Below are 23,713 nucleotides of genomic sequence, written 5' to 3' on the forward strand. Positions count from 1 at the left end.
TGGAAAAACCACTGCCAGGGAAAGGAACAAAAAAAGAATAGGGAAACCATGGTTGAATCAATTCTTTGTTATGGCTCTGAAGTAGGGACAATTAATGCAGACCTGAAGAGAAGATTGCTGGCAGTTAAAAAGGATTATTTGAGAAGAAGTGCTAGAACATCAAGGCAGGAAAGGAAGACCAACGAATCTATAAGAAATAACATGAATTCTACAGAAACGGTCATTGACAAAATAGAAAGAAGAGGTTCAAAATGGTTTGGACATCTATTGAGAATGTCTGACGAACGTTGGCCCCAAAAACCTCACAAACGGAAGCCCCCTGGAGGAAAATAAAGAGGTAGACCTCGACGCTCATGGAATGAAGGAATTAGAAGAGCGATGGAATCGAGAGGTTTCGAGGAGAAGCATGCCTTGGACCGGGAGGATTGGCGGAGGAGAACGGGAATGCGGCGATAGCCGACTTCAAAATGTATTGTATTTACAAGTTGGATTAATGCCAAACTTTAATAACCTTTTTTAACCTTCAATTGTGGCTTATTCCCATTAAAATAGTAATTATTTTAAAATGACATAAGAAAATAGCTTCAGAACAATGTGTACGATCTAGATATGAGAAGGGAGTGTTCCAAAAATGCCTTCAGCCTAACAGTGGCCACCCCCCTTTCGGGGTATGGTACGTGCGACCGTCAACAGCGCACAAGTAAGAGAGGGTGGTTTTAGTTGGTAGGCAGGATAATAGATACCTTAATCTTTGGCACTGCTATCTTTAGTACTTTAAATTAAACTAAAACCCAAATTTTAGGGACTTAAAATGGAGGTAGCATAAAAAAATTTCAAAACCCCCCCCCTAAGACAAATCCTGGGTGCGCCACTGGGTCTGTGTAACCCATAATAAAAATCCTTGATTTGATCTATTTTCAAATCATAAAATGGGGAAAGTCCCCCACAATCCTAAAAAACTAGTTTTTCGGGTTTTTGATGGTTGTGCATCTTACGGAGACATTTGGAAAAAATCAAAAATATATTTTTTTATAAAAATACACAAAATAAAAAATTAGACCTACAGCGATCTCCAAACAAAGTTGGCTTTTTTGGAAAAAAAATGCATTTTTAGGTTATGTATACTGAACCTACGGGTCTATAAAAAATAGACAAGTTTTGTGAAAGTCTCAACTAAGCGTGTGGATTTTTAGAAATTTTTGAAGTGATTGCTACCCACCGAAAAAAAAAAAAAAAAATAAAAACGGAGAATTGTATTGTACGAAACGTTAAAATAAATATATTTTCAATTCAAATTGTGGTTCATTCCCAGTAACGATAGTAAATGCTATAAAAAAATGTTGACTATTTGGACCTCTTAGAAACGATAACTAATATATATATATATATATATATATTTCTTCTTCTTCGTCTAGCCATTCACGTCCACATCTGAACATAAGCCTCTTCAAGTCTTTCTTTCCATTGTCTTTTATTGTACGCTACTTGTAGCCAATTTTTCCCGGCAGTCCTTTTCAGATCATCTGTCCATCTCATAGGAGGTCTGCCTCTGGGTCTTTTGTGTTGGTATGGTCTCCAGGTTAAAATTGATCTGTGCCATTTGTCTAGATCGCTCCTAGATACATGTCCAGCGTATTCCCATTTCAACTTTAATGATTTTTGCACCACATCGGTGACTTTGGTTTTCTGTCTTATCCTTGTGTTTGTTTTCTTGTCCTCAAGTGATATACCTAGCATTGCTCTTTCCATCGCGTGTTGAATTCATATTCTTTTTTGTGATTGTCCATGTTTGTGCCGCATAAGTTAATATCGGAATAATGCATGCATCAAAAACTTTAGATCTAAGATGTAATTGCATTTGTTGATTTCTGAGTATATAGTTCAGTTTACCGAATGCTGCCCAAGCTAACTTTCTTCTTCTTTTTATTTCTTCAGTTTGAATTTCCCTATTTAGTATTATTTTTTGTCCTAAGTATATATATTCTTCAACTTTTTCTATAACTTTATCGTTTATTATTGTCACGGTGTCTTCGGAGTGCATGACTTTTGTTTTGTTTAAATTCATTTTCAGTCTTATTTTAGAAGATTCGGTATGTAGTTCTAAAAGCATGGTTTGCATTTCTTGTAGGTCAGTAGCTATCAGGATTATGTCATCTGCAAATCGTAGATTACTGAGGTAGCGGCCATTAATGTTTATTCCCTTATACATATTTCCAATTTAGGTTTTTAAAAACGTCCTCCAAAACTAAGGTGAACAGTTTGGGTGATAAAGTATCTCCCTATTTGGCTCCCCTGTTTAATGGTACAGGGTTCGTGTGTTCATTTTCATTTAGGTAGTATGTAGCTGTAGCTTGGTTCATAGTTTCTTTTATTATGAAGTTAATATATCTGCTGTCTATTCTACAATTTTGGACTGCGTTTATTACGGCCGTGTGTTCTATGGTATCGGAAGCTTTTTCGTAGTCTACAAATGCTAGGAAAACTGGAAACTTGTATTCGTTACATTTTTCTATTAATATTTTTGTGGTTAACAGGTGATCGGAAGTTGAATAGCCTTTTCTAAAACCTGCCTGTTCATATGGTTGGTATTCGTCTAATTTCCTTGTTAGTCGAGTAGTTATGACTTTGGTGAGTATTTTAAACAGGTGTGACAGTAGGCTGATGGGTCTGTAGTTTTCCAATTTTCGACTATCACCTTTCTTGTGTAATAAGATTATTAGAGTTGTTCCAGCTCTTAGGGACTTTGCCCTGATGTAACAACTGTCCACAAGCTTAGTTACAATTGCAATTAGTTCCTTACCTCCTTCTAATATCATATCTGTGGTAATACTATCTTCTCCTGCAGCTTTATTTCTCTTGATGTTTTCCAATGCTGTAGTTACCTCTGAAATTGTTACTTTTGGCATTATTTCTGATCCAACATTTTTTATTAATTTCCGTGCTGGTCTCATCTCATCATCTTGTTTATGTGTTCTGTAAATTTCTGTGTAAAATTCTTCTATTCGTGTCAGTATGTTTACTTTAGTTGTGATTTCATTTTCGTCTTTTCCCATTAATGATATCATCTGACGTCGTCCTAGTGTCGGTCTGAGGCATTTCATACTCTTATTTTTTTCAATAGTTGTTGTTATTAATTTTTCGTTTTCTTTTCTTTTTTGTTGTCTGATTCCTTTTCTAATCTGCCTATTAAGTTCTCTATATTCGTCGGTTCCCCTTTTGTTAGATTTATTTAAGATCTTCCTTCTTTTTATTTGTTGTAATATTTCTTTGTCTAATTCATTGTATGTTGTTTTTGGTTTTTTCAGTTGTAGAAGGCTTTTATTTACTGTTTCGGTAATAAGGTTATTCAAATCATCAATATCATTGGAGTTTATCTGCTGCATGCTAACTTGATTTAATGCATGCGCTATCTTTTTATTAAATTCACTATTTTTGATTTCTTCAGATGTCCATTTGTATCTTTTTTCATGTATTCTTTTTCTTTATAGTTTTTTGTTAATTATTAGTTTTGTTCTTATTAGTCTATGATCGCTTCCTAGGTCAAACTGATTTAATACTGATACGTATTCTACTAGGTTTCTATTCTTCGTTAAGATATAATCTATTTCATTCTTTGTCTTTTTATCGGGGCTCATCCATGTCCATTTTCTGCTTGGTTTTTTATTGAAAAAGGAGTTCATTGAGTACATGTTATGTATGTTCATTCATGAAATTGAGAAGCATTTCTCCTCTATCGTTTCTTTTCCCGTAGCCATAATAAATTAAAAGATTTCGCAAATAAAAACTGACATTGAAGTATTTGAAATATTGAATGTATAAAGTATAAATTGAGCACTATGAAAACACTGGTCATATGCTAGATTATAACAAAGCTCACATTTTGGTACAGACTGATAACTACAAAAGTAGATTATTTCTTGAGATGTATTACATTAACAAAAATAAAAACACTTTAAATTATAAAACGGACACTGGACAGTTAAGTAACATATATTGTAATATATTGAACAAAATTTATAAATATTCAAAATAGCCAACATTCATCTTAATAACAACTAAACTTAATAATTCATCAAAGAAATATCATTCTTCTAACGTTACTTTTATTGTTATTTTTATTTTTACATTTGAAATAATTTTAATTTTTTATCATATAGCTAGCTGTAACGAACGTGCTTAACACAATTTAATCTTGACATTCAATATTTCAAATACTTCAATTTCAGTTTTTATTTGCGAAATCTTTTAATTTCTGTGAGTGTTTTAAAATGTATTTGTACGCCATTTTTTGTAATGTTCAAATTGTTTTAGTTTACTCCTGAGGAAGCTATCAAAAAAAGCTAGCGAAATATTAAGTATCTTAGAAAAAAGAAATATTTTTATTACAGACCACTTTACCCGATAATTCGAACGTGTTTATATATATATATATATATATATATATATATATATATATATATATATATATATATATATAGTATCAATTAATACTAAAAACCACTAGATAAAATTATTTAGTGAATTGCAGTGAACATAGGAAATGTATTTATGAATAAACTTAAACAAACGTTATCTTACAAGTTTATGAGTTCTTTGCTTTCGAATAGGCAGATAACCGGTAATAAAATGTATTCAAGCAAACAGAAATAAAGTAATTAAAAATGCATTCCATTCGTAGCTTTTAAGAACACTCCTTGATAAAGCTAAAGTTTGTGGCACATAAAAAGGCGAAAACAAATGTCGTTATATTGTTTTCGTAGGGCCACATTTTATATAATAGAAGAAAAATCAATCCAAAAGTTGAGAGTAGAATAATGTTCCTAATCATTTTGCTTATAGTTTTTCTCACAATAGTGCACAGTAATAAATTATAATTTAGAATATGAGCTATACATCTCATCTTACTACTAAAAAAGCTGCTTGTTTTGCTGTTTTAACGGCCTTTTGGCTTTAATGGCTTTTGTACAGCCAATGTAAGTAACATTAGAACCAATTTCGAAAACCAATACATCCTAGTGGAAAGCATAAAATAAAGACCTTATGACGATTGAATGAATCTTCTTTTTCTAGAACTGCCATACGCTTCCAGCGTCTAGACGTTCATCTGGCATTTAATTGTAATTATCATTTTCTAGCAACTGGAAAAATGTCACTGACTTCGGTACCAAACTCTTATATATCGCATCGGCAAATGTCTTTCTTCCTGTGCCACTTCTTTCTTCTATTTATCTCAGAGGTCACCTCAAAATTATATCTTCCAAATAAAAAAGTTTCCTTGTTGTATACGTTGTAAAAGATCACGATCGGTTATAATTAAATATAATTTCATCCTATTTTCTCACATATCCCTCCTAGGATTTCAAATATTTCAAAACCAAAATTGGCCAAATCGATTTTATATTTTATAACTGCATGGATTTTATCAGTTATAACTTTTCTCTCTCCTTTCTGCTTCTTTGGTTGTTAAATCATCATTTATGAATACCTTTTCTCTCTTTAAATTTTTCAGCTGAATCTTTTTTGGATAATTTTATTTTTTCCACGCGTTCTCTTATTTCTAGCAAACAAGTTTTCGGATCTAGTTTTATCGCTCTTTATACATTTACTTTCTGATGTAGGTGTATTCTTATAAAAGTTGTGACATCTTCTTTTATCATCTACTACAATATTTTTTCTTTTCGATTCCCTCTCGAGCCTTTCCAATCTATTTTCCACCTCATTTTTTCATAAAACTACTTTTAAGATATCAACTAGTCAATTGCGCCATGCACGCAAAAAAAGCGTGCCATATTCGATTTATTTGTTTATTGTAGCAGTCAATACTCGTTGATTAATATTTCTTAATCATCCGATAATCAATTTTCTCATGTACTCAACAAAATTGCACCACATTTTTAGTTGTATCTGATGGAAGTCGGCACTTGTTTCATTTTAAAAACAATTAACAGTAAGGTTTAAGTTTCATCATACAGATTTTTGTGCGTTAAAATAAACATCCGATTTTTAAACGACAAAACGAAATTGGTGTGCTTTTATTCTGGGTCTTCGCGATCTTTTGTCACTCGTTATCCTAATGGTTTCTATCGCGTAGTATAAGATTACATAATATATTCAAAAAATAATTTAATTTTATTACAATATCATAATACAATACTAAGTATGTAAGATGATTACATTGTATATGTAAACTTATACAGGGTGGTCCTTAAGTAATTGTACAAAAAGAAACCGTAGATTCTGCACTTTAAAATATTACGATTTAAGTCAACTTGTTTTAATAAAATGTTGATATTAAGAAAGATACAGGGTGTTAAGTGCAAATTTAAAATTTTATTTTTCGCTATGCCTTACACGTTTGTAAATATTTATGGATAAAAATTTACAATTGGATTCTTTTGAGTAGGAGAAATTATAATTTTATACATACTTTGATCAATCTGATCAAACCCATATGCCACATACGTGGCATAAATTTGCGCTAAACTTTTTTGCTCTTTAAGTTATCTCTATTTGTGTTAAAAAATAATAAAGACACATTATTTTTACAAAGAAAAGGTATACTTGTTAATAACTTCAAAATTCACCCTTTTTCGAGATAATCTCATTTTATAAGTCAGCTGTCAATGTCAATTTTGTGTACTGAAATAAGAAAAAAAAAAAGAAAATTTATAGTTGAACCAGCTTACGTTTTTCTGAAAATCAGAGTTTGATAATGGTCCGCCACTTTTCCAAGGTAAAATTTTTCGTTTTCACGATCTGCCGGTATGCCTTTTTTGCAGGTTCCTTATTGTGACAACTAACAAACTTACAAGTGGCATGAAGGAGAAAATCAGGGACACTGACCTAAAACCTAAACACAGTTTTGGTTGTAATTAACACCCTTAGGATACCAGTAGCCCTTAGGAGACAATTTTTTAACATAAGAGACTTCGATGGGTTGGTCATGTAGTGAGAATGGAGACCGGAAGATTGCCAAAAAGGGCCCTAGATAGTAGAATGCAGGGTGCAAGACCAAAAGGAAGATCACGGAAAAGGTGGGAGGATGAAGTGGCAGCGGACGCGCAAAATTTGCTAGACGTGAGAACTTGGAAAAGATCGGCACGGACCGGCAAGGTTGGAGGGATAGTTTGGAGGAGGTCAAGGCTCAAATTAGGCTTTAGCGCCATTGGAGAGAGAAAGAGAGAAAGAGAGAGAGAGAGAGATTTTTTACAAAAAAAGGATTTGTCTACAGAAGAAAATTTAATTTTTACGCCAATTTCCCCAAGAAACTACACAGTTTCCACGTATTTTACTCTGCTTGATTTCATCTTTCAGGACTCTCAAAGGCATAAGGGATAATATCGTGGTCGAACTTCGTCGGAAATCCGACGATCCATTATTAAGCAATGTTAAAACCAAGGTATTGCATGGGTATTATCGGAGGATGTAGCAGTCAGAAAGAAATTAAATGAACTGAGCAAGAAAAATTATTGTACCTTCCTATAGAATCCAAGATATACTGGGGGAGGGGGGAGAACAAAATTTACGACGAATCGACAAATTGGTGTATTTATAAAATATTAGAGCTTTTGTGGCCTTATCAATAATTTCTTTTTATATAAGAAAGCACAGTTAAAGTTTAAAGACGTACAGACCAGCAGTGTAGAAAGTATCTGGACAAAATAGTAAGAAATCAATATGTCTAGATTAATTTACTTTACATAAAATCTGCATTATTATATCTTTTTGATATTGCAAAGATACACTAAATTGCTATTATTTCTAAGAAACCACTTTCTATATTTTCACTTGAGTGCTCTTTATACAATCTTAATCAAAGTATTTACAAAATACCTACCTCGGTTTCAGACATTAGTCAGGCATGCAATAATGGGCTCATTTAGTGAAATTATTTCAATTCCTCACACGATTTTTTAGCAGTGTACGCTGAACCACCGCAGTTTTCGCCCAGTAAATTAATTTATGAGCATTTGGAATAGCAGAATCTATTTAGGGATACCACAGCACGCCATGTATACACACAAGTAATTAAAGAAGAAAATGCGTTTTTATTGCCGTGCATAATGTCGAAATGCCACAGAAGAAATTCTTTCGGTTTTGTACAAGAGAAATACACATTTATTGTTCTGGAACTGTTTTGCTGTGGAATCTCAGATTTATTAAATATCATGTCGAGAATATACCACGATTATGATATAAATTGTTTACGTTAAGGATTCCAGACCTGTTCAAATTACATTTTTTTCATTAAAGACAATAAAAGAATATATATATATATATATATATATATATATATAAAGTAGTTAGGTATTATTGACTGACACGTTATGTAAAATAAAGTTTTATTTTGAGGTTGCAGTCATAAATAGGGCAGGAAAGTAAAACTCTTTGTTCGTTAATCAACCTTTCGCAAAATTTATTTGCTTCTTCAGGATATGCTAAAATATGGTATTAGTAAATACAACGAAATTAGAACTAAATAGCATTGTATAAAACTAGTATAAAAACTTACAACATGAGGTTAATCCATTAAATTTTCAAATTTACAAAACATTAAAACTTAACTTATTTTAAAAATTGTACAGTTATGTAAGTACAATATTCCAATTTAATTTAATTTTGTAAATGAACTTTATTTAACACCAACAATATGACAATACCATATATCTAACTGACAACTATATATATATATATATATATATATATATATATATATATATATATATATATATATATATATATATATATATATATATATATATTTTTTTTTTTTTTTTTTTTTTTTGTCAAATTACATGTCTCGGCTGCTGTGGCCATTGACACGAGGAACTGTATTACAGAAAACAATAAATTAAGTTACATTGATATCTAAAAAAAAAGAAAATAAAAAACTAGCAGATGAATACAAAATTAAAATATAGATAGGTGATACAATTACAACAGGTGATATAATTTACAGTTTTTAAGGAACTCTATCACATTAGACATATTGTTTTTGGATTTTAAGATATCACATAAACTTCCGTGGATACCATGTTTGATCCGTGCTGCTGCGTACTGGTTACATTCCACAAGTATATGGTGTACACTTAGACGGGAGTTGCAATATTGGCAGTTTGGAGGTTCTTCTGGAACCATCAGATATCCGTGGGTTAGCCGAGTGTGCCCAATTCTAAGCCTTCTAATGATGGTCTTCGATTTTCTTTCCGTAGAAAAAATTCTAGGTCCTAAAGAGAGAGATTCTAGGGAGAGAGGTAAAGGAGAGGTCCTAGAGATTTTTTTAAATAAGGCAACTTTTTGGAATGCAATAATAAGAGTTAAGAGTTTTAACGATTTTAAAATATATATAGTATATAAATATAAGATTCATATTGGTTAAGATGTAAAAGTGATTTAACTACAAAAGCAAAATGTACAAAATAATATTGAGTTTGTATTTACTAACAAAAATTTGGTATAATTAGGTGCTGTTCTTACCTGGTGCTTGTAAAAATAAACTCCTAATCTTTAGAATGTTTAATAGCCCTTTATCCAACTTTATCTTTCACCCATCAACAAAAAATATTCTTTTTATTTGGAATACTGTACTATTTTGGTATTGTATCTTCTTCTCTGTTAGCAATGTTTATGAGATATATAAAAATTGGTATATATTGTTTTTATAACCTATTTCTAAAATTTGGAATACTTGCAAGAGCGTGGATTAGAATGTTGCCACTCACTAACACATTTTATTTTTGGTGGATACTCATAATTCTTTAGAAATAAGTTATTGTAAATTTTAGTTGTGATTTTAGTAGAATTTGCTACAATCTTTGAATTAAGTGGTGATTTTAGTAGAATTTTTCTACAATCTATGTTTTTTTTTAAACATTGTATAGTATAATCGTATAATCATTATTTGGGTAAATATTGCACTAGTGAAACAATGGCAATAGCACTTACTTCAACGGCATACGTCTCTTGCTATGCCATACCCCCCACCTAACGTGACTAACTTTTATTGAGAAAGAGCTCCGAAATAAACAGAAAATTATTTAAAGATTATCATCCTATTGTTTATAACTTTGTCGCAAATACCAGTCAACTTTGATCGGTTGTATCTCAAGAACCACTACTCGTAATTTAACTTTTTTCTTTGATTCATATTTCACGACTTTCTCAGTCCTTTCCAACGCCGTTTCCTAAATTTAATTTAATCCAATAGTTACCGAGATGTTGTATTTATTTCTAAGCCAAAAAATTGTTTATAATTTTAAAACATTCCTAAGGCCGTCCAATTACTCCGATTCCAATTCCATAAAGTACGTTAGATAGGTTAAGTGGGGTTTTGTAAGTAAAAATATTGGTTAACTTCTAGACTAGATGGTCTAGTTTTTGTTGTGTAAGATTTTAAATTCATTTTTCTTTTAATTTAGATGGCAAAATTATTGTGCAAAATCTATTAAATCAATTTGGCTGAGCTTTGGTGTACTGTTTTATTATGTTATGATTTTCCAGAAAAATTATGAAGGTCCTAAGCGCAATCTAAGTGGTTGAAAAAGATTGAATAAGAAAAGACTTGTGTCCCCCTCTTTTTTTATTGCTATTTTGCTCTTATAGAAAATATAATTGTCGCTGATTTATTTTATTACGACTTTTCTCCAAAATACATTGTTTTTAAGTTATCAGCAAGAAAGGTAGGAAAAATCGATGTTTTTAGTAATTTTTAAATATTGTTGTGAATTTATTAATTGTTAAGTCTTTAATTTATAATGTCTTGTTCTTATCTTAATTCATTAAAAAGCACAATGACTGATATTTATTTATTTTCACTAAACATACATAATTTATTAAAAAGCGAACGTAACATTTTATCGCGAGCGCGTCGTCCGAATTAACTGTTCCTTCCAAATCAAATGTCCTTTATATATGCCATTGCCTTTACGCTAGAATCATCGAACAGCCTTCTCGATTTGCGGCGAAATTATAACGGTAAGGCAAACGGGTATTTTTTACATCGGCTCGACCGTTTCTGGAAGGTCCATTCAGGTAAATTTCTGCCGGCTAATAGAATACTCTCGTAAAATCTAAAAACAGAACACATTAGTCATAATATTTACGGTTATTTTAGGCCAGGATAATTATCGTAACATTGCCCCCCTCTTAAAAGATGGTTCCTCCTGGAACCTTGTCGGGACTGAAACCGGAACTGTATGCTGGTATCGGCAACTGGACCCTCTTTTACAACTTCCAGTTGTATAAAAATGACAAGGGACGGTTTTCTCTCCGCACCAGTAACTATGCGGATTGCAACAGACTAACACCTGGACTTCGGTGTCTTTAAAGATCTCCTCCACCATATTTCGGATAACCCTCCAATCTAATTGGCGGCACTCCAACTTTGGCATGGCTAACTTTTGCACGTCGGACTCTAGTACGTGCTCTCTCAATTGAAGTAAGGCTTCCCACACATCTCGGTAGGTAGGTTGGTCACGGGCAGTGTCTTTTGTTACCAGGTAGAAAAGGTAACGTGATGCATCTTGGAGTTTCAAGGTTTTACCGGGAGCTGGCACCTGGCATTGAAGTTCTGTAACTCGACCAAACTTCCTTCGAAAGACGGATGCCAACCCTGGTGCGTCTTTGATACTGGCCGGGATGGTAAGGGCCAGCGAGTAGTCATCGGGGAGCGCGAGTAGATCTTGCTTTTCTTCAGTGGTAACACCATGTCTTGCTTTACCGGTACCTCCATAGGCACCCATGAATTCCTCAAACGTGAGGTCAGACACGTCTTGGACTTGGTTTACTTCCACTTCTTCATCTACGTCGTGGTCACCTTCGAAAGACGCCAGCCGGTTATGGTGTACTATCATCGGCTTCCCCCTCGGAATCTTGCTTATTCGGTAGATGACATCGTTGATCTTCTCCATGATGAGGTATGGACCTTCCCAAAACTGCTGCAATTTGGGAGAACAACCTTTTCGCTTCTTGGGATTATACAGCCATACTTTGTCGTTCTTCTTAAAGCAACCCTTTTCGGCTTGTGTATCGTACCGTTTCTTCATTCGGTCGCTAGCGATCTGAAGGTGGGAACGGACCAACTCATGTACATCGTCCATTCTTCTTCGTAATTCGATCACATAATCTTCACCTGCTACATCTTCTCCAGGTCGACACCCAAATTCTAGATCACAAGGTAGTCGCATTTCGCGTCCGAATAGGACTCTGGCTGGTGTCTGGCCCGTTGATTCGTTAACAGCAGATCTGTAGGCCATTGTGAAGAACGGAAGGTATTGGTCCCAGTCTCGCTGATGATCCGACACCATCTTTGTCAAATACTTGCCAACTGTCCTATTCATTCGTTCTACCATACCATCCGATTGCGGATGATACGCGGTAGTTCTTGTTTTCTTCATGCCTAGTCTATCACATATTCCTTGGAATAGATCACTTTCAAAGTTCCTGCCTTGGTCACTATGGATCTCCAAAGGCACTCCAAATCGGCTGATATATTCTTGGATCAACTTATCTGCAACGGTGGCGGCCTTCTGGTCTGGAAGTGCATAAATCTCGACCCACTTAGTGAAGTAATCCATTACTACCAACATGTACTTGCCCCCATTTTCACTTTCTGGAAATGGCCCTGCAATGTCCAAAGCTATTCTTTCAAACGGGCTTCCAACATTATATTGTCTCATAGGAGCTCTCCTTTTCCGGTGAGGCCCGTTACTCGTAGCACAAATAGTACATTTCTTACACCAGTCTTTTACGTCGTCGGAACTGTTCATCCAATAAAACCGTTCCCGAATTCGCTGAAGGGTTTTCCTTACACCAAAATGCCCTCCCGATGGACTGTCGTGTAACTGACGAAGTACTTCGGCTATTCTGCTCTTTGGGATCACCAACTGTCTTCTTTTCTCTGAACCGTCATCATTTTCCAGGACTCGTTTGAGCAAGCCATCTTCGATGATAAATGAGTCCCACTGGGCCCAATACGTCTTAACTACTGAGCATAGGTTTGATATTTCCTGCCAAGGTGGTCGACGGTTTTCCTCTTTCCATTTTCGGATTTTCTGTATAACTGGATCTCTCTCTTGTTCTTCCCTTATCTTAGTAGGCGTCCAGTCGTCGTTGACAATCGTCGTTCTTAGCACTGCTGCTTCCTTGGATTCCGTTTTGTTGCAGTGGGAACACTCTGCGGGGCATGGCCTTCTGGAAAGAGAATCAGCATTTCTGTGGCTAACTCCGGCTCGGTGCTCAATCTTAAAATCGTATTCTTGGAGTCGTTCGATCCACCTGGCTATCTGACCCTCTGGATTCTTAAACTGCATCAACCACTTAAGGGCGGCATGGTCGGTTCGGATTAAAAACTTCCTTCCATAGAGGTATTGATAGAAGTGCTCTACTGATTTAACTACTGCTAGAAGTTCTCTTCTCGTGACGCAATAATTCCGCTCAGGTTTTGAAAGAACTTTACTAAAATATCCGAGGACTCGTTCCTGTCCTCCTTGAATCTGAGACAGCACTCCTCCAATTCCCACATTACTTGCATCCGTATCTAAGATGAACTCTCCTTCTGGCAGTGGATACCCCAAAATTGGTGCTGTTATTAAATGCTTTTTCAACGTTTCAAAGGCATTTTGGCAGTCTATATCCCAGCGGTATTCTCTTGCTTCCTCTGTAAGTCGCGTTAATGGCTTAGCGATATCTGCAAACTTCTTAATAAACCTCCGGTAGTAAGTACATAGTCCAAGAAAACTTCTCACTTGATGTTTGTCAGTTGGTTTTGGCCATTCCTTAATGGAATCGATTTTTCCCTTATCCACGGCCACTCCTTCTTTACTGACTATATGACCCAGATAATTGACTTTACCTTGAAATAGCTGGCACTTCTTGGGGTTTAGCATCAATTGGGCAGCTTTAAGTCGATTAAAAACGTTTTCTAAATTCCTCAAATGATCTTCGAATGTCTCCCCCAAGACAATTATGTCATCTAAATAAACCAGGCATGTTTTCCAAGATAACCCTCTCAACACATTTTCCATAAGCCTCTCAAATGTCGCAGGAGCATTACAAAGTCCAAATGGCATAACGTTGAATTGCCACAATCCAGATCCTGTGGTGAAGGCTGTCTTTTCTTTATCGACTGGGTCCATTTCTACCTGCCAGTATCCAGACTTCAAATCTAAAGTAGAAAACAATTTACTTCCAGCCAATGTGTCCAACGTGTCATCGATCCGAGGCAGAGGATAACTATCTTTCTTGGTAACGTTGTTCAGCAAACGGTAATCCACACAGAACCTCGTCGTTCCGTCTTTCTTCTTAACCAGGACCACCGGAGAGACCCATGGACTCGTAGAAGGTTCTATCACCCCGTCTTTCTTCATTTCCTGAACAATCGTTTCAGCTTCCTCTCTCTTCGCCTGTGGTAATCGTCGAGCTGTTTGACGAATTGGCTTAGCATTACCAGTATCAATTTTATGCTTAACAACGGTAGTTCTTCCCGTCTTTCCTCCTTTCGGTACGAAAATATCACGATACTGCCGAAGAAATTCCCTTAATTTCCTTTTCTCCATCTGATTTAGAGACTGTCCTGCAACTGCAACCATTTGGTCGAATTTGTCGTTGGAATTATCAGATGTTGTCGCCTGACGAATTATGGATGTCACAGGTACACAAGTTCCTACTTTTGTCTCTTTCTTTATGGTCACTGGGTAGTCGTTGACATTGATAAGTCTCACAGGAATTTCTTTAGCCGAAGTCACCAATTCCTTTCCAATTATGATTCCACGGCCAACCTCATCGTCGTGGTTCCAAGGCTCCATCATAACAGGTCTCCCTTCGTCTACAATTCCCTGTAGTCGCGCTACTATGATCGTTTCGCTTCTCGCAGGCACGACTGTATCTTCTGTAATGGCTGCTTGCACAGTGTTGTCATTATGTGGATGGAGAAATACCTCCTCGTTGCCAACTTTGATTACCTTATTCTTAAAATCCAATTGGAATCCATGCATATTCATTACGTCCATTCCTAATATAACATCCTCTTCGATGTCAGCAACTATAACAGTATGGACAAACTTTTCTGCCCCAATTCCCAATTGTACCTGGATTTCTCCATGAATGTTGGCATTTTCGCCTGTAGCGGTCCGAAGTCGTAACCTCGTTGGTAACAGTTTCTTTCGGCTGTTTATAACTGTCGGGCGTATAATGGTTCTGGTCGCTCCGGTATCCACCAACAACGTATGCTTTTTACCATTTATGTCTCCATCTACATATACACTATCTTCACGACATTTCAAAGAAGCTATTAGTATGAGAGGGTCTTTGGAAAAGTTCTGGGTCGAAGCTGCCCCCCTAAGGCTGACCCGTTCTAGTTTTCCTGATGGTGAGTTTCTTGATTTGCGTCGTACCTAGGGTGCTTACAGGAGCTTCGTACGTGTCCTATTTCGCCACAATTCCAGCATCTGATGGTCTTCGTTTTCTTGTATGTCATGCTTTTCATCATATTAACGAGCTGGTCAAGTTTATCTTCATCTCCTTCCTCTTTTACAGTCCTAACTTTACTGTACCCGCCAGAGGCCTGCGTAGCTGACTCGTATTCGAGGGCGGCGGATAGGACATCAACCAGCGTCTTGTGACGAGCTAATCGCAGTGTTCTCTGCATTTCATGATCACGAAGACCATCAATAAACGTTTGAACGGCCAATTTTTCCATCATGTCTTCGGGAGCTGTTGGATAAGCATATCGTACTAATCTGGCAATATCTACCTCATATTCTTGAAGAGCCTCATCTTTCTTCTGTCTACGATTTTTAAGCTGTGACTGATATACATGCTCCAAATGTTCGTGGCCATATCGCATATTTAACCTCTTCTTCAGTTGTTCGAAATCATCGGTCTCCTCTACGGCTATGGTCTGAAGCACATCTAAGGCATCTCCTCGAAGGGCGATAGTCAGGTTTACAGCCTTTTCTTTTTCAGACCATCCATTTGCTCTTGCGGCTGATTCGAACTGTTTCATGTAGTTGTTCCATGATGATTTTCCGTCGAAAGTTGGGACTTTAACATGAATAGAACCTCCACTTCCTTCAAATTTCGGCCGTGTCTCCAACTTAAATTTCGTCTCGTCTTCTTTTATCTCCACTGTAATTGGATTGTTACCTCTCCCTGCTGTCCCTGTTTCCTCCATCTTCCTTTCCATCTCTTTCCATATCTTTTCTTCGAAGGCCAACATATCGGCAGCAACTTGGTTTTTTAACGAAGACACTCTATCGTCAAGAGCAGATATCTCTGAAGTGACTTTAGAGATGTTAGCAGAAACTTTGCTTTCCAGAGAAGAAATCTCGTTAGAAACTTTGCTTTCTAAAGAAGCGATGTCGCCGGATACTTTGTTCTCCAATGATGCGATGTCGCCGGAAACTTTGGCTACATCACCAGAAACTTTGGCTACATCACCAGAAACTTTGGCTACATCAGAAGAAACTTTCGAAATCGACGAGAGGACAGCATCATGCTTGTCTTCAAATATATAAGTTTCTGGATCTAGTCCTTCTTCTAGCAAAGCGTTCTTTAGTCGTTGGACTAACTCAGCCTTTTTTCCGGTAGAAGCTAATTCTCTGTCTTCGAGATGTCTTCTTAAATTCGTCACTGTGAGCTCATAAATCGTAGCCATTTTCACAATTTATTTTACGTATTCACTTGTATTATTATTATAAGTCTAATTTATGTTCGATCCCACTTCTGACACCATTTGTTGTGAATTTATTAATTGTTAAGTCTTTAGTTTATAATGTCTTGTTCTTATCTTAATTCATTAAAAAGCACAATGACTGATATTTATTTATTTTCACTAAACATACATAATTTATTAAAAAGCGAACGTAACATTTTATCGCGAGCGCGTCGTCCGAATTAACTGTTCCTTCCAAATCAAATGTCCTTTATATATGCCATTGCCTTTACGCTAGAATCATCGAACAGCCTTCTCGATTTGCGGCGAAATTATAACGGTAAGGCAAACGGGTATTTTTTACATCGGCTCGACCGTTTCTGGAAGGTCCATTCAGGTAAATTTCTGCCGGCTAATAGAATACTCTCGTAAAATCTAAAAACAGAACACATTAGTCATAATATTTACGGTTATTTTAGGCCAGGATAATTATCGTAACAATATTTTATTTTTTTTATTAATGTTCCCGATTTATCTGCGATTTAGTGTAAGTCAATTATTATTACTGAAGTTATTACGTAAGTATTTCTGCAAAAATCCGAATGCCCCCTCTCACATCCAAATTTTGCCGTTTTTTCACAAATTCGGCCCTGGTTTATTTTTCAGTTATTTAATAAAAATAAAAAAATTAAACAAGATGTTTTTAACGTATAGGAAATTCGTGTTTCATTTAAATTGTTAAATAAAAATATACGAACAAAATCTTGATGAATTTGTAATATACTTACTTATTTTTAAAAACTTACTTCATTATTAAAAATACTATATTTTCATGGGGTATTAAGTCTTTTACAGTACTTTTACCAGTTTACCATCAGACCATATTTTCTAGCTACTTTTTAACCAATTCCTGTCACAGTCTCCAGAATAATCATATTTTTGTCCCATTAAAAGATTTTTTTGGTGAATGTATATTTATAGATTTTATTGTTTCAGGTCCATCAGCACCCAAAGCAGGTACAAATGGGTCCCACATCATACCAGGAATAAAAACATAAAAGGTAAGAGTTTTCGCATCACTTTCTAGATGTTTTCATTCTTACGTAAGATTGTGGCAAACTCGGCAGTTCAATTGGGAAAAGCTTCTTTGACTTCTAGATAAGCAAATAAAGATTTTTATCCTTAAAAACATTTTGTTTTCTGGTACCTATTTTGAACGGTCATTTTAGGTACATGCCTCGCAATAATATGCCAAGAAGACAACAATAACACAATAGCCCTTAAACAGTATTTCGGATTTACCTTAAATGACAAAAAAATCTCTTGGAGAATACGCCTTAAACGGTAATAGAAAATCTAAAGCAGTTATCAAACCTGTTTTGTATAACATTTTTCAAAATTGTGTTAAAAAAATTAGTTTCAAAATAAAGCAAAAAGATTGCTGAATGTTATTTCCGTGCACTTGTGAAAGTAAATTGCAGATGGAAGTATTCGTTTTCAGAATGCATGGTCGATTTCGTGACGACGTTGAGTTAAAGGATTTAGTGAGAGCCTTAACTAAAGAAAAAGAAGAATTGGTTGATTTTACGGTTAAAGGAAAAAAGTTTGGAACATATATTCACCAATGTGAACAACAAATCAATAATTAAATTATTTAAAGTGGAACAACTGCCTCAAAAAAGATATTTATTTTCATAAATAGATTTTACAATCTTAAAAATCCATATTAGATATAAAATATTATTTTTAATGCTGTAATTACTAATAATGTACGTCTATATTGTATACGCCTTATATGTATATGCTGGACGGTGTAATAATTAATAATTTACGTCTTTATTTCTAGGGGTAACTATATTGAAAAAAATTCTGATATGATGTTTGGTGATTATGATGATTTGGCAATTTGGTTCAATTTCTCATTCTTCTTCTTCTTAAAGTGCCCTCTCCTCAATGGAGGTTGGCTACTACAATTTTAAAATCTTCTCTATCTTCAGCTGTTCTTATTAGCTGTTCAAAATTTAGCCCTGTCCATTGTCGGATGTTTCTGAGCCACGATAGTCTTTTCCTTCCTAGGCCTCTCTTTCCCTCGATTTTTCCTTTCACTATAAGTTGGGCATATTGGTACTTATTATTTCTCAGTATGTGGCCTAGGTATGATGTTTTTCTAACTTTTACTGTGTTAAAAAGTTCTCTTTCCTTGCCTATTCTATGCAGCACTTCTTCGTTTGAGGTATGCGATGTCCATGAAATTTTGAGCATTCTCCGGTAGATCCACATTTCAAAGGCCTCCAATTTATTTACGGTTGATGTTTTTAGGGTCCACGTTTCAACTGCATATAGAAGAGTCGACCAGACGTAGCATTTTGATAAACGTAGTCGAATTTCGAGTTTTATTCGAGAATCACAAAGCAGTTTTTTTATTTTTTCGAAAGATTTTCTGGCCTGTTCTATTCTCGATCTTATTTCTAGATCAGGATTTAGGCTGCTATCGATCCAACATCCCAGGTACTTAAATCTATTGACCTGTTCTAAAATGTGCCCATTTATTGTGCAAGGTTGAGGTACGTTTTGATTTTTTCGTATTGACATCACTTTGGTTTTTTTAATGTTTATTTTCATACCAAATTGCTCACAGGTCGAGTTGGTCTTGTCGATGAGTCGTTGTAGACCTACGTCGGAATCCGCAATTAACACTGTATCATCGGCGTATCTGATACTGTTGATATTTACGCCATTCACCTTGACTCCATCCTTGGAATCCTCCAATGCTTCTTTAAATAGAAACTCGGAGTAAAGATTAAACAGCAGAGGCGACAGAACACATCCTTGTCTAACTCCCCTCCTAATTTCTACTTCTGCGGATGTGGAACCTTCGATCCTAACTCTGGCGTTTTGGTTCCAGTACAAGTTTTTTAAGAATTTGATGTCTTTTCCATCTAAACCGACTTCTTGCAAACGTTCTAATAGTAGGTCGTGTCTTACTCTATCAAATGCTTTTTCGAAGTCTATAAAGCATATAAATATATCTTTCTGTTGGTCGTAGCATTTTTGGGCGAGAACTAGTAAACTGAACAGGGCTTCTCTCGTTCCCATGCCGGCTCTGAATCCAAACTGATCGTCTCCGATGATTGTTTCGCACTTTCTATAGATAATCTTTTCTCATTAAAAGACATTAAAAGCAAATATACATCAGTCAGTTTTTTATATCTAAGCGAAAAGTTGTTTAACTAATTGGTGTATTAAATCGCGTTGTGATAACTTCTGCAATAAAATACTTAAGCGTTCTGGACTTGACTTCCTGAAGATCTAAATGAGAATCCCTCCTTTATTTTTCTCGCGAGGATCCAAGCTGTCTTAACCTTCGACCCTCTCTTTCCCGATTGCGCAGAACTGTCTTTTTAGAGGCACATCGCAAAATGTAAATCAATAACTGGGTTTTTTAGTCCAATCGAAGATTTTGAGACGCCATTATAAGTGTTTCCGTTTAAGATCTTTAAGAGACAAATTAAAACCTTATATATAGCGAAATAAAGTACTACACGATCGTCTATAATTAATGAGAACAATAGTGAACCAAGTACGCTTTGTTTTGATCTTATTTTTGCCTCGAACTCTAAAGTTTCTTGATTGCAGTTTCTTACTTTACTGCTGTTGCTTTTGTATAAAGCTGTAATAATTTATATCATATTCTTTTTTACTCCTTTTTTTCTTTAAACATTACCAAAACATTACCAAACATTCCTTTTACTTTGTTAAAAGGTTTTTTTAGCTCAATGAAACACAGAAGGATATCTTTTTTATCAATAGCTTGTCGCCTCTCTGCTTCAGTATAAAAATCATATTTGGGGTACTCTTTCTTTTCGTTAATCCGTGTTGAGATTTTTCCAAGTCTATTATAAGTTTTTCCCGTAATCTGTCTTCCATTATCCTAGTAAACACTACTGGCGGGTATGCTTGTCAGTGTACTCGTAATTACTCTACAGTTTGAGCAATTTTTTACATCTTTCATTTTAAACATTGTTACTATTATATCGGTGTAAACCTTTGGTATTGCCTTTGTCGTTTACTTAGACTTTTTCATGCCCATCCATCCTATGGCTCTATATCCCAATTCGAGCCCTGGTCTCACTCAGCAAACTTCTCCATCCCTTACGGTCTGTAGCCATTCTTCAAGATCGACTACCAAGGAAATTTCTTGAGTTCTCATCTACATCATCCTCCCTTTGCTTTTTCGCTCTTCCAATAGGTCTCTTCCCCTGCATTCTAGCATTCAACAGATTTTTGGAAGCCTGTTGTCATCCTTAATACATGGCCTGCCCATTGAAGCCTACGCTGTAAGCGGACATACTGCGACAAAGGTGGTTTTTTATATATATTATATATTTCATAATTGTATATAATTCGCACCTGCTGTTCCCATTTATAGAGCCTAGTATTCGTCTTACTACCTTTCTTTAAAAGATGTCCATGCGGTTTATAGTTTTTTCAATTTTTAGTTTTTGAAACCCGTTTCACATTCATAGCTTACTATCGGTCGGAATAGTCTTGTAGATTCGTATCTTAGTTCTTTTATGTACGTCAGGTGATTTAAATATCTGGTTCATCGCAAAGTATGCCATATTAGCTATGATGATTTTTCTGCTAAGCTTTGTATCGTTAATGTTCTTTATGATTTTGAGTACTAGTAGATAAATCTATCTACTTGTTCTAAGTTGTCAGCTATCAGGTAGGGTCATGTTGCTCTCTTTGATCTACTTTGTACCATGATTTTAGTCTTTTTTGTATTTATTGACAGACCTATTCGTTTAGCATGTGATTTAAGTTCCATATATGTATTCTGACCTGTTGCTTTGGTTCTGCTCATGATAATCATGTTATGTGCATATGCTGCCAGTCGGACGGATTTATTGATAAGTGTGTTGTTTCTACCTTCTGATGTTTTTCTAAATACGTATTCCAGTGCTAAATTATACAATGTTGGTGCCAGTCCATTACACTGTTTAATCCCAGTGTTATTTAAAAGGGTACTCATGTTGTCATCTGTATCTGAGCCCTAATCATCATTCGGATGAGCCTAACTAGTTTCTAGAGGATATTTTAAAATCCCTTAATATTTTGTATAAGTGTTTTCCGTTTATTGAGTTATATGACTGTTGTTAAGTTGACGAAAATATAGTCATGTTCCCAGACTTTGCTTAAGACCTGCTTAGCCATGAATAGTTGGTCGATCGTTGATCTTCCTTGCCTAAATTCTGCCTTATATTCTCTAATGATTCTGTGAGTGTTTGTAGTCTATGGTTGAATATACTGGTAAATATTTTATATCCATATTACAGCAAGGAGATTCCCATATAGTTTTGACAGAGGAGTTTACCGCCCTTTTTATGGATTGGGCAGATGATACTCTTATTTCACTCTTTTGGCATTTTTTGTTTCCATATTCTGTATATGACCTCATGTATCCTTTTCGTTATTTTCCTTCCTCCCAACTTAAACAATTCTACAGGTATTTCATCATATCTAGGGACCTTGTTATTTTTATGCAGTTTGATTGCCCTTTCAAACCCTTCTACTACTTCACTTAGGAACTCACAAAATTTTGCTTGGTCTCTTCGTCTATATATTATTTCAGAAGTAATATCGTCCTATCCTGTTTAAACTATATTATATTATATCGCATTCCCTCATAAATATTTCTCACATACTCACCAAGGAAATTCTATCATATGCTTTCTCAAAATCAATGAATACCATATGAGCATTTGTTTCTTTATTCCTATATTTTCCCATCAACTGTTTTATCATTAAACTTGAATCTGGTGATGATTTGCCTTGTTAGATGAGAGCTGAAAGGATACAGAAGTTGAATAAGAGAAACATTTTTTTATCGTTTTTCGAAGAAATACAAACCAATGTTTATAAAAAAACATTTTCAGAATTAATATAAAATAAAGTTTTTTGTTATTTATTGATTTGACTGTACTAATTTTCACATAACGATTATAACTCTCTTTTGTAAATTTCGTACGAGGTGTTGTCATCATGGTTTCCATTGTAATCAGCAGTAATAATAAAATAATAACATTATTAAACAATTTCGAGGTATGCTTTCGACATTTTACAAAACGGAACCTTTGTTCCGCGGTATTCGCATTATAAATTGTTGATTGCCAACCATTGTTTGAACACTTATTTATTAAAAACGATGTTATTAACAACTGGCAGTTCACCACTATATTTTGATTAGCTGTTACCAAAATGATGGCCATTGGTGGAACTGGATAGGGCCACAGTGACCTACTTTTTAACAACATCGATTTTTAGTACAAAATGAATGAAATTCAGTACAGTACAGATAAATATATAGAAGATACTGTTAGATGCAAAATAAACTAAGGTACACTCGAAGAGTGGTGGGTTTTTCGGTCAAAGTGGAGAAATAAAAGACAAAGAAGGTGGCTACTTCATCTATTTATTGAAGACGTTTCGCTTTCTGCTCAGAAAGCATCATCAGTTCATCTAAAAAGAACAATATGAAACCAAACATCCATAGAGAAGTTACAATAAAAGTGTGTTACCTTACAAAGACATGTAGCAGTCAATGATGTTAAAAATATGAAAAAGCATATATATATATATATATATATATATATATATATATATATATATATATATATAAATATATATAGATATATATATATATATATATATATATATATATATATATATATATATACAATGCGTCCATAAAGTAACGCATAAATTCATTGTTTCGTAAAATATGACGATAGTCATATGCGATAGCTCATTTGAAAGGGCATTTAATTCTCTATTCAATAGTATAAATATTAACATAATTATTAAAACAGTTTGTATAAAACTATATTTTAGATTTTTCTATATATATATATATATATATATATATATATATATATATATATATATTAGCTTAGAAAACCGTGATCTTCGACCCCAAATTGAGTGAAATATTTTTATTTTCTGTAATAGTTTGACTCAGTATTTATAAGCCACTCTGTAATGAAAATTCCAGACGAGTGT

General features: G+C 34.7%; 1 protein-coding gene across 2 annotated transcripts in view; it reads left to right on the plus strand.

The window, feature by feature from the left end:
- Positions 1-23,713, plus strand: part of LOC140452463 (latrophilin Cirl-like) — a 931,875-nt gene that overhangs the window by 168,942 nt on the left and 739,220 nt on the right. For both annotated transcript variants that reach the window (XM_072546736.1, XM_072546737.1), the window contains exon 3: positions 17,648-17,712. The gene's annotated coding sequence lies outside the window, so the exon portion shown is untranslated. The remainder of the gene's footprint in view (positions 1-17,647; positions 17,713-23,713) is intronic.

Source organism: Diabrotica undecimpunctata, chromosome 10 (assembly GCF_040954645.1).
Source record: "Diabrotica undecimpunctata isolate CICGRU chromosome 10, icDiaUnde3, whole genome shotgun sequence".
NCBI lineage: Eukaryota > Metazoa > Arthropoda > Insecta > Coleoptera > Chrysomelidae > Diabrotica > Diabrotica undecimpunctata.